Genomic DNA, 18,105 nt, shown 5'->3' on the forward strand with positions numbered 1-18,105 from the left:
TCCATAATTAAAATGTAATTGGTAGTATAATTCAATTAGTATATATCTCTACCATAGATCATATATGAAAATAAACAAATCCATACATGTATTGTATTACATTCTAATACAAGATACTAACTCAATGACATATTAGTTAGATCTATGAATGAATTGACAGAATCTTTCACAAAAAGAAAAAGAAGAAAACAAAAACAAGGGTAAAATTCAAATCCATAGAAAAGAAAGGGGTGAAGAATTCTTTTTATAGTAAAAAAATCATTCATCTCAGTTATTTCACAAAAAGAAAAAAAAAGAAAACCAAAACAAGGGGTTATTAAATTTTAAGAATTAAATTTCACAAAAAAAAATGGGGCTTTACTTCACATTTGGAATTGCACAAAAAAGACTATTTATCTCAAAGAGGTTTACGAAAAATTTTAGAATGTCAACAAAATTAGTGTACTTTATAAAGAATTAATTAGTTAATTGGATATTCCAAAGCCAAAATTCATTTTCAATTATTTGATTCATTAGTCTTGAATTTTAATGAACTTCATTTTATTTTCAAGATTCATGGAATAATGAACCACAGAAAAAACATATATATGATTGTACTGGTTACAAGAAAAGACCTTATAGTCAATATGGGCCCTCACCACCCATCAATACATGGTGTTCTTCGAATCATCGCTACTCTAGATGGTGAAGATGTTATTGACCTAAACCCAAATTCAGTTATACAATTGGGAAATGTTCAAATTCCTAAAAGGGCTAGCTATATCAGAGTTATTATATTGGAGTTGAGTCGTATAGCTTCTCATTTATTATGGCTTGGCCCTTCTATAGTGGATATCATTGCACAGACTCCATTTTTCTATATTTTCATAGAGAGAATTAATATATGATTTTTTCCTAAGCTGCCATAGGCATGCGGATTATGCATAATTATTTCCATATTGGAGTAGTTGTTGATTTAATTTATGGCTAGATATATGGATAAATGTTGGGATTTCTGCAAATATTTTATAATTATGGTTGTTGAATATCAAAAGCTTATTATATGGAATCTCATTTTGTTTAAACGAGTCGAAGGAGTTGGCATTATTGATGGAGAGGAAGCAATAAATTGGGGTTAATTAGGATCAATTGCTACAAGTCAATCATTATGAGACTGTTTTTATCTGATAAGAAATTAGACTGTTTTTCCTTGGAGATGGAAAATTTATTCATTAAGTTTTAATAATTTGCAATTTTTTTTCAACCAATTAAAAGAATGAAATTGGCTAACATCATAGCAATACTAGGTAGTATAGATATCATTATAAGAGAAGTTGATCGGTGAAATGATAGTTGATATTGAAAAAGCACAAGTTATGAATTATTTCTCCAAATTGAAATCCTTAAAAGAAGTTTATGAGCCCGTATGGTTGTTTGTCCCTATTTTGATTCTTATATCATAAATCACAATCGGGGTATTAGTAATTGTGTGGTTAGAATGAATGAGAAACATCCACAAAAATACAACATACCGGACCCCAACATGCATGCTGGCCCTTTGGGAATTATTCATGCTCTATCTAGCAGATGGAATTAAACTAATGTTTAAAGAGGATTTTCTACCATCTAGAGAAGATACTTATTGATTTAGTATTGGACCATCTTTATCAGTCATATCAATTCTATTAAATTATTAGTAATTCCTTTAGATTGTCACCTTGTTCTAGTCGATCTTAGTATAAATGCTTTATTTTTATGGATTGCCATTTTAAGTATTGTTCCTATTGGACTTCTTATGTCATGAGGATATGGATTATTAATAACAAAAATTCATTTTCAAGTGGTCTATGAGTTTTTTCTCAATCAATTAGTTATGAAATACCATTAACTTCATGTGTTATCAATATCTTTATGTGTGATTCATTGGAATATGAACTTTTATCTATTTTTTTCTTTTTACATTAGAAAAGAGTTGATTGTATTGAATACATGTCGTGATTTGTTTATTCATCATTTGGGTCAATGAAATAAACCAAATAGTTACATGAGTGAAACAAAACAACTAATAAATTCCTATTAAAAAGAATTGAGTCTCATTCCTATGTACAAGAGTTGAGTAGAAGTAAACAAAAATAGTAACAATTGTTTACCCTAAGATTATTGATTAGTCATCATGGCTTGAAGTGGGTGCAAAATGAGTGTGTGGTTAGGAACACCAAGGTACACAAAGGATTAGAAATGAAGATAAGGTAAGTTATCCAAAAGATATTTTTGGATAAAAGATAGGGTAAAATACAAAAACCTCCCCTAAAGTTTCTGACAATCATAAAAACCTCTCCTATAATTTTATTTTAGCAAAAACTTTCCTTGTATTCTTAAAAAATTTTATCCAAATGATATTTTTAGATAAAAGATAGGGTAAAATACAAAAACCTTCCCTAAAGGTTCTGACAATCATAAAAACCTCCCCAATAATTTTATTTTAGCAAAAATCTTCCTTCTATTTTTGAAAAATTCAACAAATATCTCCCTTCTTTTTTCTTAAAATACCTATTCTACCCTTTTATGAATTAATGTACATCTATTTTTACTAAAATAGCCCTATCTCAGCAACACATTAACCCAAACACCATTCATCTTCTTCCTTCCTCAGGATGCACAACGGCAGAATGGCGGTGCACTCCATAATCCGCTCGAACACCAATCATCTTGGCACGTACACCGATCATCGGACGCACACCAAGTTTAAGGCTGATGTCAATTACCAAGTCAAGTTATTCCTCTTGCTCGATCACTATAATTGTGTTCAGATGGAATTCCTCGCAATCAAAGAAAGCGAGATGTATTCCACGTCTTTGTAACCGTTGCAGACAAGAAAATCTTCAGGATTACTTTTGCATAGACAGGTCATCGGAAGGAGGAGCTCGGTTTTCGATCCAGCTTCGAGGCCGAACCGGAAGGGCGATCCGAACTCAACGATGCCTTCCCCCACGAAACGATCCTGGTTGCATTTCACTGGGTAAACGCCTTGATAATACGAATCATAGCCTTGAGAAAGTATCGCGGAATCAAAAGCTGCTTGCAAAGATTCGAGGCTGTTCTTCAAAACATCAGGAAAGCGTACAATAAGAGAAAATTGTAAACCTAATTCTCCGGAGAATTTCAGTTCGGAAACCTTCTTCACGACCTTCATTAGGTTAATCCCTTGGTGAGGGAAAGTCTCGGCACCGTGCGGGCTAACCGATATGTTCCCGGAAGAGTTGACGGAGAAGTAAGGGGCAGCCCAGCTGTCAATCTTGTAAAGAGAGGCCGAGAGGGACGGGGACCAATGGGAATGGTCGACGGAGGAGGTAGTGTTTGTCCCCGAAGGTACGCCAGAAAATGCTTCCATCGCGGGAAGAGAGCTATCCCCGGCAATAGCGTAACCGGGAGGGAGGGCCATAACATGCTAGGGCCGGCATCTCTTCCCCTGTCTGATCCTTCCTATCTCGCCGGGTTTTATGGCTTCCTTTATTTGCTTTGTTGGTAACAGCCGATAAAACTTCACTAGGAGGACCACGTGGTTGTTGTCTTCGTATTTTTCTTTTCCATTTCTTTTTTTCATTTTTTCTTGGATAATTTACTTCTTCTCTGTAATCAAATGTCCTTCACTTCCGGTTCCAGTCTCCTGGCACAAAACAATCCTCCCCGCCCACCCGGGAAAAAACAGTTTAATTTGTTTGAATGGATGAGGGAGTAAGAAAATAGGGGATAGTACCTGTACATAATCTACTACTCTACTCTACGAGTCCAGTTTGTCAGGAGCTTGGAAGTTGGGAAGCATTGGCTACTGGTCTTCCCCTACTCAACCAAATTCCTGACTCCACAATCAATCAAATTAAATTTAACCAAACTTCCATGGATAACGTTATTGTAGCCAGACTCTCAAGTCAGATCTGGGTCTAGTTTAGTAAAAGTACATTAATTTATAAAAAGGTAAAATAGGTATTTTGAAAAAAATAATTATCTTCGTAATGTTTTCCGTCTTAGTCATTGACAGAAGGGAGGTATTTGTTGAATTTTTCAGAAATAGAGGGAAAATTTTTATTAAAGTAAAACCATAGGGGAGGTTTTTATGATTGTCCGAAACTTTAAGGGAGGTTTTTCTATTTTACCATAAAAAATAAAAGGAATCCTAATGAGGCCTTTAAGTTGGTAGAAATAATCAAGAATTGCTTCCCCATGATCCTGATCCAGAGTTAAAGAAATGACATCAGGAAACGAAGTAATTTTCTATTTTTTTAGAGTCCCCCTTTTCCGAGAAAATAGGATATGAATGGAAGAAATGGAATGCAATTACAATAGGCAAAAATGAAATAAGATTTTTGTTTCCTTTTGTCCATATTCATAGTGATAGAATTATTATCATAATTCATGAAGAAAATAGAATTCCTCATTGTAATCGAAAGATATGGGTAGAAATATCGATTGATACAATAAGGATTAAGCTATTTCATGTAAGGTTCTGTAGTGTAGTGATTGGAGCAATGATGCTAACACCAATTATAATTATCTATCAGTTCAAGTATGGTTGATATGGTTAAGGCATCAAATATGGTTTTAGGGGATGGAATTTGTGGTGGAAATATATCTGGATTTGTTGTTTTTATAATTTCTTCCATTGCAAAATGTGAGAGATTACTTTTTGATATACAGTTGTTTTTTATCTAAATCCACTAGTCTTGATTTTGGATTTGTATATTTTGCAATGTTCAAAAAACCGGACCGGGCATAGAACCGGAGAAAGGAGAGGTTCATGGGTCGGAGGTTTGATTGGAATTGAACCGTGATGACATGGCATATACATATATATACTATGAGTCATATAAATACTATATATAATATATTTTACAATTTTTAATATACTTAAATATAGTGGATGGATGATAAACTTCTTAAATTTTAAAACAAATGGCTAGGGTTCAAGCCTTTTAAATTACATTTTTTTAAATACATGTATAATAAATAGTTATTAATTAAAATAAGTAAAGAGGTGGATTAGTGGTAATTAAGTAATTTATGAAAACAAAAGGTTATGGGTTCAAATCTTATTAATAACATTTGAAAATTTCACTGGACCCGGGTGGTTTCATGAAATCGGGACCTGTTCACTAGTTTTCTGGTTCAACCGGCTAATCAGCTGGTTTTTAATGGGTTTTGAGCAAGTCTGATTATTGGGGTATGATCGAACCGGCCAGAGCCTTGGGTCACAGCTCAACCAACCAAGCCAGTCCAATGGGTTGTATCGAGTATTGTCCAATGGGTTGTTTATTAATGACCAAAGAATATAAACTTTCTACTTATAATTGTCATGAATTGAGTTATAATTGCTTTGGGTAGATTACCAATATCAATAAATGGAAATTTTATAATTTGTTCATATATCCATAATGATTTTTGAAATATATAATTTTGAATTACTTTTTCAAATAAAGAAGGGATTGATCAAATAATTGTATCCACATCAATTCACACCCATTAGAATTTAACTTAATTCAATTAAGAACATAAAAATAGGGTAACTTCTTTTTTCCTAATTTGGCCAATAAGGTCATGAAATATTTTGAATTACTTATCTCTTACTAGTAATTAAGTACATGTGTTGCACGTGTGAACTTTTTTTCATATTAATTACTTGAATTTTAGATATATCATAGTTATGATAGAAATTGAAAATTAATAAAAGTACCAATATGGTTAAAAATAAACTTAAATACTTATACTAAATGTGCAGCAGTAGAAATTTTAAATTACAATAATAATAATAATAATAATAATAATTATTATTATTATTATTATTATTATTAGTAGTAGTAGTAGTAGTAGTAGTACTAATAATACTAATACTACTACTACTACTACTAAATTTTATTATTATTATTATTATTATTATTAGTAGTAGTAGTAGTAGTAGTAGTAGTAGTAGTAGTAGTAGTAGTAGTATTAGTAATACTACTACTACTAAATTTTGTATTCCATTTATGTCTTAAATAAAAGTCATTTTTATTTTAAAAATTATTTTTATTTAATATGAAGATTATATAACATTAGGAATGTTCCAAAATGTCTTTGACAAAACTCTATACTTTTTATCTTTTGTGTTCTATATTTTTTAAATATTTATTATTCAATTATTACATCATGAATTTCTTTGAAAAGTTGGATCATTAACCCACCATTTAAATAAGAAAATAGCTTTGATTTTGATCAATTTTGATGTAGCACGATCCAGGCACTCCTGGCTGACTACTGACTGGCTCCTTGTTGGCAACGAGCGACACCTGAGAAGACGAAAGGAAGGATTCCCGGGGATTTACCCGGTGGGAATACTCCGATGCTTAAGTTAGTACTGTGTATAGAAAGTAAAGAGAAAAACGAAGGCTAAGAGTGGAGGTCGCACTTTATCACTATATCCGAGAGATTAGAGGTTTTTCTTTAGAAGAAGTTTCTCCTCTGCCCTGAGGGCTTTTATAGGAGCGCTCTTGTGAGATCGGGCATAACCGCCACTGGGCCCCTGCCACAGCCGTTACCTGCCAGGGCTGCGCAGGTAGCCGTTGTGACGTACCCCTTGCCCGGGCAAGTGACACATCCCCAAAGTGACAGGCACGCCTCCGCCTACTGAGAGACGTGGGCACAGACTGTCGAAAGGACAGGGACTGCGCCATCAGTTAGGGACGTGGCATAGTCTGACTGGTACGGCCTGTTAAATAGAAGCTTCCTGAGGAATGCTCGAGCGACCCATTTGCGAGCTACTTTGCAGCGAGCTTGGAATACTTCAGGAGTACCCTTAATAGAATTGGTCTTCGGGATGACTTGTCTGTTTGGGAGCTCGGGCAAGCTGGTTTTCTTAGTTCGCAAGTTAAAGTTGCCTCGGAATATCCCTTTAGAGGTAGCTCGGGGAACCCAGAGCTCGCGTTGTGGCGAGCTCCTCCTTTAGCGCACTACGATGTAGCGAGCTGCTTTATGGGCCCATTACTTAGTTGTATTGGGCCGCGACGCTGAGCTGTCGCTTACGCTGAGTCAATGTCCACGTGTCGCCGTTTCATAGGTCGGGTCAAATCATCCTTCATCAACTACCCCCACTCCTCAGGCTAAGAGTATCGCCTTAGCGCGGGGAGTTTATGAAGCGCGATGGACTGATTTGACCGAAATTCAAACTTGATTGACTATCCCCATTAAATGCATTTGCGGGAATCGAGGGATCTTCTGACTTCTCTGACTTTTCGGATTCCAAAAACGTGCTGAGGTGGCCTTTAATTCCGAACATCGTGCAGCTGCGACTACCTTAATCGTGGAAGATGTGCCGCCAATCGCCTTCGGTTTTCAGAAGGCGTGCGGTCAGGGCGCCCGCGGACCGTTGGATCTGCTTTGATCTGGGCCGTCAGTTTGAAAGGATGGGGACTATAAATAGGGGGCCCCCTCGGGCCCTATCTTCTTCCACGCCATCTTGCTGTCTTTGGATTCTGAGGTCGCGTACTTCGCCTAGTCTACTCGAGTTCCTCAGTCTGCTCCGTTCTGTCTACTCTAGTGAGTCCCAATCGCCGTCAGCCATGTCTGGGTACCCACGCCATACTTATCACAGGGGCGATAGCCAGGACGATGATGCTCCCTCGAGCTCGGGGAGAGCCTGGGAGTAGATCCCAGAGGCTCGGGAGGCCTCTGGCGACATGGCGTCTACTTCTAGGGGGAGAGAGTCTGATACCTTTGGCCCTTCCTTAATGACAGCGGAGAGACTCAGGTCTCTGATCCGCTACTTTTGCCTCCCTGGGGACCTGGTTTATAGCCTCTCTACTAGCAACTTCCCCTGGGAGCATGGTCCCAATGACATAGTAATCTTTTAGGAACAGCTCGAGGCTGGCTTGCGTCTCCCCCTGCACCCCTTGATAGTGGAGGTGCTAAATCACTTCAACGTCACTATTGACTAGCTTCATCCCAACGCCGTTCGAAACATGGTTGGGACTATATCCCTGTGTCACGAGTATTGCCTTCATTTGGACCTTGACATTTTTGTCTCTATCCTTTGTATAAAGGACACAGCTCCTGTGGTTCCTCCGTAGAGGCGCTTTTATTACCTCTCTCCCCGTCGCGGCTATAAGCTCTTGTACGAGCTGCCGAACAAGATTCCCGCCTGGAAGCGGGACTACTTTGTGGTCCGTAACCCCGAAGGGTGGCCCTTTCCCACTGCTTGGAGGGGCACCATCCAGGACCCCGGGGCCGAGCTGAACCCTGAGATTCGGAAAATGATGTTGTCATGGGCATCGGTAGGCTTCCTTTGCTTGGACTACTTGGCCGAGGAGAAGCTCGTGCAGGCAGGCTTGAGCCTGGGTAGGTCGGCCTTTTAGGTCGCGTAGTGCCTTGTGACTATTAGGTCGCGTATTTTGTTTCTTGTTGGACTAATATCTTGTGGTCTTTTGGCAGCCATCATGTCTAGTGCCGATTCACGCCGCCTTCTCTCGGGCAGCCAGAGACGCCAGGTGAAGAGGACGCGCCCCGACCGGACCCCTCCTTCAGGAAGCACTGAGTTCGGGTCTGCTGTGCCGGTCCTACCCTCTCCTCTGCCCGAGGTTCCGGTGCTTCCTCCTGAGGGGACTAGTGGGATTAACCCTGGGAGAGGCGAGCTCTCTTAGCCGGGGGAGGCCCCCTTTAACCCCCTTTAGCCCCGTCCTTACCCCCGGTTCCTAGTGGGAAACAGGGAAGGGGTAAATGATTATCTGGTAGCTCGCCAAAGGAGTTGGGAGGCAATCAATAATGACGAGATCGCTCAGTGGGGAAACATGGAGCCTGGGAATCTCTCTGCGTTCGCCTCTACCCATTGCATGGTGGTAAGTGGTCTTTTTCCCTTTTTCTCTCTTGTTTTGCCCTTTTCCGTTGTCTTCTAATCTTCTTTTTCGTCGATAGGTAAATTCCGCCATCCATGCCATGGCTCTCTAGACGTGCATCCATTGCATCGACGCCCTCGACCAGCGGGCTGCCAACCAGAAGCTCCAGGTCGAGCTCGACCGGATCCGAGGCTAGCTCCATCACACCCGCAAGGGGAGCGAGTCTCAGGAACTGCTCGTCCACGACCAGGAGACTCAAATCGCTCGGCTTACTGAAGAGAGCGCACGTTATAGGGAGGAATCGTCGAGGATGGCGGGGGAGAGGGAGCTCCTCAGGCAGCAGGTGCGGGATTTGGAGTCCACTCTTTTGAATCAGACCCGAAACTTTGATCAAATGGTGGAGGCTGAGCGAGAGAAAGCGGTCTGGGATTTTAAAGACTCCCAGGAATTTCATGACCTCCAGGTGGAGTATGGTTTGGGTTCGTACCACTCAGGGTTTAAGCTCTGCCGGTGGCTGGTTTGGAAGAAGTTCTTGGGGCTCAACCTTGACGGCATTACTATGAAAGGTCTGTCCCCTGAGACAGCAGACCAAGCGGATGAAGAGGAGCCTGACTCTCCAGAGGATGAGGAGGCAAATCCTTGAGGTGGTGTTTCTCTGGGCTTCTGTGGCTTCCAGGTGCCGTAAATCCGGTCTTTCACAAGTTTTCGGCTGAGCGGTTGTGCCCTGTGATGATCAAACCTTTCCCAAGCTATTTAACTCGGTTACTACACTTCTTATTTTCCTTTTCTGTTCTTCTGAGTATGATGAACTCCCTTTATTTTTGCTAAAGCGATCTCATCATTTGAGCTATTAAATTTACATACCCGAAGTAGGGCTCTTCGGTAGGCGTTATCCCGATTTGTCACGTTTAAGGCTTCTGTGGTATACTGCGAAGTGATTACTACATATGTCCGAACTAAGCATTGGTTGGTTATTCCTCAGTTCGACCAACGTATCGAGACGAGCTATGCTTTGTAGGGTTTGAACCTGAGCTGCTTACGACTTTGATATTTCATACCTTGCCTTCGCCACTGAAGTGGCTGTCTTTCTTCACGCCGAAGTCTTTGTTAGCTTGGTGTTTTGGCCCTTGGGCTGAAGGAGTGGCTCATGGCCCACTCGTAGAGTTTGCCCATGCCATAGAGGCGGTTGGGTCCTGTTGTGGCCCTCAGGCTTAGGGAGGGACCCATAGTCCGCTCCTGGATTTCTCCCAGGCTGAAGCGGCAACTGGGGTCTTCTTGTGCCGAGGTCATGATAGCTTGGTATTCTGGCCCTTAGGCTTGGGGAGTGGCTCGTGGCCTACTCGATTCTTACAGATAATATTGTCTTAGGTTGACAATATTCCATGCTCGAGGTATTTGTTTCCCTTCGAGGGTCTTGAGCTCGTATGTTCCTTCCCCGAGCACTCGTTTCACTCGGTAAGGACCTTCCCAGTTGAACCCGAGCTTGCCAGCGCCTGGCTCAGGTACCATAACTTTACGAAGGGCCAGGTCGCCAACGCAGAGGTTCTGCTTCTTGACCCTAGCATTATAGTACCGAGCTACTCTCTGCTAGTAGGCCGCGGTCCTAATGTGCGCGAGGTCCCTTACTTCGTCGAGTAGATCGAGGTTGGTACGTAGCTCATCTTCGTTTGTCTGATCACTGTATGCTTCTAGCCGTAGCGTAGGTACTTCGATCTCTGCGGGGATCACTGCTTCGGTGCCATAGGTGAGATTGAAGGGTGTCTCTCCCGTGGCGGTCTTCTCCGTGGTCCGATAGGCCCACAAGACACTGGGTAGTTCATCTGCCCACAATCCTTTAGCTCGGTCCAGCCGTGCCTTTAGTCCATGGAGGATGGCTCTGTTCGTGACTTCTGCCAAACCGTTTGCTTGAGGGTGCGCGACTGAAGTAAAATTCTGTTGGATTCCCATGTCTTGGCACCAGTCTTGAAATTTGATGTCCTCGAACTACTTGCCATTGTCGGAGATCAATACCCGAGGTAATCCGAAGTGACACACGATGTTCTTCCAAAAGAAGTTTTGAACATTTCGGGTTGTGATTGTCACGTGGGGTTCGGCTTCTACCCACTTGGTAAAATAGTCCACTGCTACTACTAAGAACTTCCTTCCACCCGTTGCTGGCGGGAATGGCCCGGGTAGATCGATGCCCCACTACACAAAGGGCCACGGGCTGGTGAGATACTTGAGGTTGGCAGCAGGTTGGTGGTGAATATTGGCATGTCTCTGGCATTTGTCACATTTTCTAACGAGCTCAATAGCGTCTGCCTTCATTGTTGGCCAATAGTACCCTTGTCAAAGTGCCTTTTGGGCGAGGGCCCTACCCCCCAAGTGCCCACCGCACAGACCCTCATGAGTGTCGTGGAGTACGAGCTTGGCTTCGGTAGGTCGCAAACAACGCAAGTAGGGGAGCGTGTAAGATCTCTGATATAGTTGTTCGTCTATCATGACATATTTGGATGCCTGGCACTGCACCCTTCTAGCTGCATTGTGGTCTGCAGGGAGGGTCCCGTGTAGTAAGAAGCTCGCAAGCGGGTCAATCCAACTCGGCTCTGCTTGAACGACGGGAACGACCTCCTCTGCCTCCTTGAGAATGCTAGGCCGAGACAGGTCCTCTATGTATACAGTTCTCATGGTGATGTCACAGGTGCTGGCTAACCTGGACAGGGCGTCAGCCTCGGCGTTCTCTGACCTAGGGATTTGTCTGATAAAGTGTGATTGGAAGTTGAGCAGGGCCTCTCTGTCTTTGGCTAAATAGGCGATCATGGTTGGCTCGCAAGCTTCGTACTCGCCGGTGACCTGGTTGACCACAAGCTGGGAGTCGCTACAGATAACGATGTGCTTGGATTTTACTTCTCTGGTTGGAGCTAGTCCAGCTATCAACGCCTCGTACTCCACTTCATTATTAGATGCCGCAAACTCGAAGCGTAGCGCGTACTCCAGTTTCGTGCCAGTTGGGTCGTGCAAAACTATTCCGGCTGCGCTGCCCTGCTGGTTTGAGGAGCCATCTACGTGAAGGATCCAGGGCTCCTCATCCCAACTCGGGCTTGGCCAAACTAGGAGAGATGCCACACTGGTTACTACCTCACGGGGCTCGGACTCGACCGGCCTGGGAGCTTTGGGCTCACCTGAATTGGGAGCCTCGTGCTCAACCGGCCTGGGGGCTTCAGAGCTGAATGTGCACTCGGCGATGAAATCTGCTAAGGCTTGGGCCTTAATGGAAGTTCGTGGCTTGTATTGGAGATCGTACTCGCTGAGCTCAACGGCCCACTTCGTCAGCCAACCAGAGACCTCGGGCTTAAGTAAGACTTGCCTCAGAGGTTTGTCAGTGAGAATGATAACAATGTAAGCCTGGAAGTACGGGCGGAGCTTCCGAGCTGCAATTACCAGTGCGTACGCTAGCTTTTCTATCTTTGGGTATCTCGTCTCTGCTCCCAGCAAAACTTTACTAACATAATAGATGGGTCATTGGACCTGATCTACTTTCTTTATTAGTACCGAACTGACCACTTCGTCGCTCGCCGAGAGGTACAGTTCTAAAACGTCACCCTTTTCGGGTCGGGTTAAGATCGGCACACTAGCAAGGTATTTCTTGAGCTCGTCAAACTTGAGCTGACAGTCTTGGGTCCACTCGAACCCTTTGCTCTTGATTGCCTTAAAGAATGGCAGACAGCGGTCCGCCGATTTGGACATGAAGCGGCTCAGGGCGGCTATGCGGCCATTCAACCTCTGAACCACCTTCAACTTACGGGGTAGTCTCATGTCTACGATGGCCTTAACCTTATCCGGGTTGGCTTCAATGCCGCGCCGGTGAACGATGTATCCTAGGAATTTACCCGAGGTCACACCGAACACGCACTTGTTTGGATTCAATCTCATATTAAACTTACGCAAAATTTCAAAAACAGAATGCAAGTCTTGCATTAATTCATGTGAGAATTGGGTTTTAACGACCATGTCATCTACATAACATTCTACTTTTTTGTCAATTAACGGTGCAAACAATTTATTTACGAGCCTTTGAAAGGTTGCCCCTGCGTTTTTCAAACCGAAGGGCATAATCTTGTAACAGTACAGGCCGAATTCAGTGATGAAAGCAGTCTTTTCTTCGTCTGCTGGGTCCATCTTGATTTGGTTATAGCCTGAATAGGCGTCCAAGAAACTTAGCAACTCATGCCCTGAGGTCGCGTCCACCAAACGGTCGATTCTGGTAAGCGGGAAGCAGTCTTTCGGGCAAGCACGGTTTAGGCCGGTGTAGTCGACGCAGATGTGCCACTTGTCGTTGGCCTTCCTTACTAGGACGGGGTTGGCTACCCAGCTCGGGTAGTGGACTTCTCTTATGAAGTCCGCTGCGAGGAGCTTCTCGACTTCCTCGTCTACTGCTTTCCACCATTTCCAGGGCTAGGTTGCGTTTCTTCTGTCTAACGGGCCTAACTACAGGATCAGTGTTCAGCTTGTGAGTTATGAGTTCGGGGTCTATACCGGGCATTTCTGCCGCGGACCATGCAAAAATATCTTACCAGTTCAGATCGTAGGGGCTCCTAGACAGAAGCGCCGATCTGAAGCGCCCGAGCTGGGTCTGCTGTTGAGGTCGGGACCGTGACTGTTTCTTCCGTGGGTGTGGCTCTTTGTTTGCCTTGCTCCATGGGTCGTTCCAGTTCGAGGTCATCGGCCACCTTGGTTTTCCCCTTTAGGGCGGCAACGTAGCACTTGCGGGACTCGAGTTGGTCACCCCGCGCTACTCCCACGCCGAAGTTTGTTGGGAACTTCATAGCCAAGTGGTAAGTGGAGACCACCGCCCGTAGGACATGGGTGATCGGTCGACCTACTATGGCATTGTAGGGGGAGGGGGTCGCGACCACCAAGAAGTCGTGCTTGAACCTGACCACACAAGGCCACGTGCCGACTTCCACAGGTACTGTTATTTTCCCAAGGGGCTGGACTTCTTCTCCGCTGAAGCCAACCAAGGGAGTGTCTGCGGGCTTTAGGTCGCTTCTCTGCAACTAGAGTTGGTCAAATGCAGCTTTGAACAGAATGTCGGTTGAGCTGCCTGAGTCGACGAGCACACGCCTGACCTCAAAGTCGTTGATTCTTAGCTTTATTACGAGTGCGTCGTCGTGGGGGTAGTGGACTCCTCGTGCATCATCTTTTGTGAAGAAAATTGGCTCTTCTGTCATTGGCTGCTTCGGGGGGTTCTGCTCCTCCCGGGTGGCTTCACGAACCAAAGTCCGAGCTGTTGCTGAAGTGCAACCCGCGATGATAGAACCTCCCACTATCATGTGGATGGTTCCCCGGACTAGCCTCTCCTCTGGAGGCTGCCTCTGCGGTTGTTCGGCCGGCCTGCTGCTGGACTCGGGAGCATCTCTGCCGTGCTCTCCCTGCCGACCTGTTCTATTACTATTGTTATTATTATTATTATTTTGCACAAAGTTTCTCGAATATCCGCGACGGATGAGCTCCTCTATCTCGTCGCGGAGGTTTTTACAATTCTCGGTACTGTGACCGTGGTCTTTGTGAAAACTACAATACAGACTCTTATTCTTTCATTGGGATTTCCCCTCAGGCGGGGTGGCCACTTCACGTACGGGGCGTCCTTGATCGCCATCAGCATTTTGGCCCGCTTCGCGTTCAGTGGGGTGTAATCAGCTCGGTTCGGTGCAGGAGCTCGGGACAATTAACCCGGCTTTGCCCCCCGAACTGTTTCTTTTTTTCCTTCGGGTGTCCCCTTGACTAGAAGGCTCTCCTTCTCTCTTTCTTTTTTTCGGGTGCGCCCTCGCCCTTCTGGTTGATCTCTTCTTCGGTGGATATGAACTTATCCGCAAGTTTCAGAAACTCGGTTATGGTCGCGGGTTGGTTGACAACCATGTGCCACTTGAACTCTTTGTGCTTCATGCCCTTCTTGGCTGCTGCAAGGCGTACGACGGGGTCCAGGCGCGGTATTTGCATACAAGCGTCATTGAACCGCTTGATATAGCTCCGGATGGACTCTCCCTCTCTTTATGCTACGTTGAAGATGCTTTCTTTGGTTTGCGGGCACCGTTTGCTGGTGACAAAGTGGGACATGAAGGCTTGTGCGAACTGCGCCCAACTTCTTATTGACCCGAGTGCCAAGTTCCGGTACCACGTGCGGGCCGCTCCCCTGAAAGTAGTGGAGAAGGCCACGCACATGCACAATTCACTGGCTCGCGCCAGGTGCATCTGTGACTGAAAGGCGTCGACATGATCATTCGGGTCGAACGACCCATCATACTTATCAAGAGGGGGGAGCTTGAAATCCTTGGGCATCGGGACTGCCAAGAGTTCGGAAGACAGGGGGGACGGAACCGAGAGGAGGGAAGCTTTGGCTTCGGCCGAGCCTACCTCTTCTTTGCCAATGAGCTCGGGCAAATCGCGGGTGACAGATCGGCGAGCTCGGCGGCGGCGGCTCTGCTTCTTGATGGGCTCGACATTCGTGCTGCTCACCTCCGCACTGTCCAGAATGGTTTGCGTCGGGAGTAGCCCGGTTTGCTGGTGATGGCTACGGACAGAAGGATCCTGCTTGGAATTTGTTGCCAGGATCTCGAACCGGTTTTCAAGGATCGGGGTTCCGAACTTCGACTGTCGAGGTGACGTGGACCTGCCGAGCCGGGGTCCTCCCGACCTGTCCGCCCGCAGCGAGATCGGGGTAGGCGGTCTCTCTCGTCTGCTGTGGGGGGAGGCCTGATTTTTTGGGAGATTTTAGGGGGCCTCTCCTCGGCCGGAGGGATGCTCGCTCTAGCGGCGAGACTTGGCTTGCTGCGAGGCTAGGCGCTGAGGCGGGAGCTGAGGTTGTTGAAGTTGAGGTTGGGGCAGTTGGGGAAACTGGTGTTGATACTAACACTGGGAGACCTGGTGCAGTACGTGTTGTTGATAGAGTTGAAGTTGTTAGAACTGTTGCATTTGAGCCTACATGGCCCTCATGTACTACACCAGGTCCTCCAGCTGGTTCGGGCTGGCCACCGGGGGCACGACCGAAGGTTCGGTGAACGTCGTTCCGACTATAGCAGGGAGTGGGGCGATGACAGGTGCCATTGTGAGAGGCATGTTCAAGCTGGGGATTCCGTCTGCTGAGAGGGGGACGGTGAACTGTCCGATACAGACAGTAGGAAGTTGGGGTTGCTCCCTAGAGTTATCCATTTCCGTGCTTCATCCGACGTTGCTAGAGGAAGCCATGAGCGTTGGATTGTTTCAAGGAAGAAGAAGGAACTGAAAGAGTTTAGAGAGAAAGGCTTTTTGAAGCGTTTCCCACAGACGATGCCAAATGATGTAGCACGATCCGGGCACTCCTACCTGACTGCTGACTGGCTCCTTGTTGGCAACGAGCGACACTTGAGAAGACGAAAGGAAGGATTCTCGGTGATTTACCTGGTGGGAATACTCCGATGCTTAAGTTAGTACTATGTATAGGAAGTAAAGAGAAAAACAAAGGCTAAGAGTGGAGGTCGTGCTTTATCACTATATCCGAGAGACTAGAGGTTTTTCTTTAGAAGAAGTTTCTCCTCTGCCCTGAGGGCTTTTATAGGAGCGCTCTTGTGAGATCGGGCATAACCGCCACTGGGCCCCTGCCACAGTCGTTACCTGCCAGGGCTGCGCAGGTATCCGTTGTGATGTACCCCTTGCCCGGGCGAGTGACACGTCCCCAAAGTGACAGGCACGCCTCCGCCTACTAAGAGACGTGGGCGTAGACTGTTGAAAGGACAGGGACTGCGCCATCAGTTAGGGACGTGGCGCAGTCTGACTAGTACGGCCTGTTAAATAGAAGCTTCCTGAGGAATGCTCGTGCGACCCATTCGCGAGCTACTTTGCAGCTAGCTTGGAATACTTCAGGAGTACCCTTAATAGAATTGGTCTTCGGGATGACTTTTCTGTTTGGGAACTCGAGCGAGCTGGTTTTCTTAGCTCACAAGTTAAAGTTGCCTTGGAATATCCCTTTAGAGGTAGCTCGGGGAACCCGGAGCTCGCGTTGTGGCGAGCTCCTCTAGCGCGCTACGATGTAGCGAGCTGCTTTATGGGCCCATTACTTAGTTGTACTGGGCCGCAACGCTGAGTTGTCGCTTACGCTGAGTCAGTGTCCATGTGTCGTCGTTTCATAGGTCGGGTCAAATCATCATTCATCAAATTTTAAATTATATATTTCATCTACATTTCATACATAATTTTTACTTATCACACTTAATTTTTGTTTGACATAATTAGTATATATATTTTTATATATTCTTTTGATTATTTGTACTTTTGATTATTTTTTAAATATTTATTATTTCACTATTATGTGATCGATTAATCCATTTGACCTAAACCACTAACCCATGACCCAAAAAGAAAAATAGTTTGATTTCTAGGTTGACACTAAATTTTGTATTACATTTTCATTATTGATAAAATTATATCTTATGTATAATATTTATTTTTGTTCAATATAATGAATGTATAATATTATATATGTATCCAATATTTTACTTTTTATAAATATATAGCATTATATCTTATGTATAATATTTATTTTTGTGATTCTTATATAAAATTTTATTATTTGACTATGACATCATTTCATTTTTAGGTTGATTTTAATTTTGGCATTCCATTTTCATCATTTACAAAAATACTTCTTACATTTCATACTTATTTTTGTTCAGTATAATGAATATACAATATTAATGACATGCCCATTTCTTTTTTATTTTTTGTATTATATACTTTATTTATTTTAATTATTTTATTATTTAATTATGACATTATTTATTAATGGATTTGACCCTAAATGGTTGAATTGCTTACCCACCACTGAGAGGGAAGAAAATGGTTTTTTTTTCAAAATATTTATTTTTATATTATTAAAATTAATGTTATAGATTTAATTAGTACAATTTAATGATGAGAAAAATATATCTTAAATATAAGATTTAATAAGAGAATATACCTTAGATATAAGATTTGATGAGAGATAATAGGAAAATAGTTTTACTTCCAATTGGTTTTAAATTTTACATTTCACTTCCATCCTTAATAAAAACATTTATTATTTATCATCAATGTTTTCAACTTGTTGTTGACCTGGCCGATTGAACAATTCAAACCGTCACTTGGCCTTGATTCTAAGTTTGGTTTTGTTGGAACTCCCCCTTGTGGTTAAAAATCGTCTAACTTGGGTGGTTCAAACATTGATTCGTTTGACCCAATAATCAAGTTGCAAGTTACACACTTAATTATGTGCAAA

This window comes from Nelumbo nucifera, chromosome 1, assembly GCF_055504915.1.
Source record: "Nelumbo nucifera cultivar China Antique chromosome 1, China Antique-T2T, whole genome shotgun sequence".
NCBI classification, from domain to species: domain Eukaryota; kingdom Viridiplantae; phylum Streptophyta; class Magnoliopsida; order Proteales; family Nelumbonaceae; genus Nelumbo; species Nelumbo nucifera.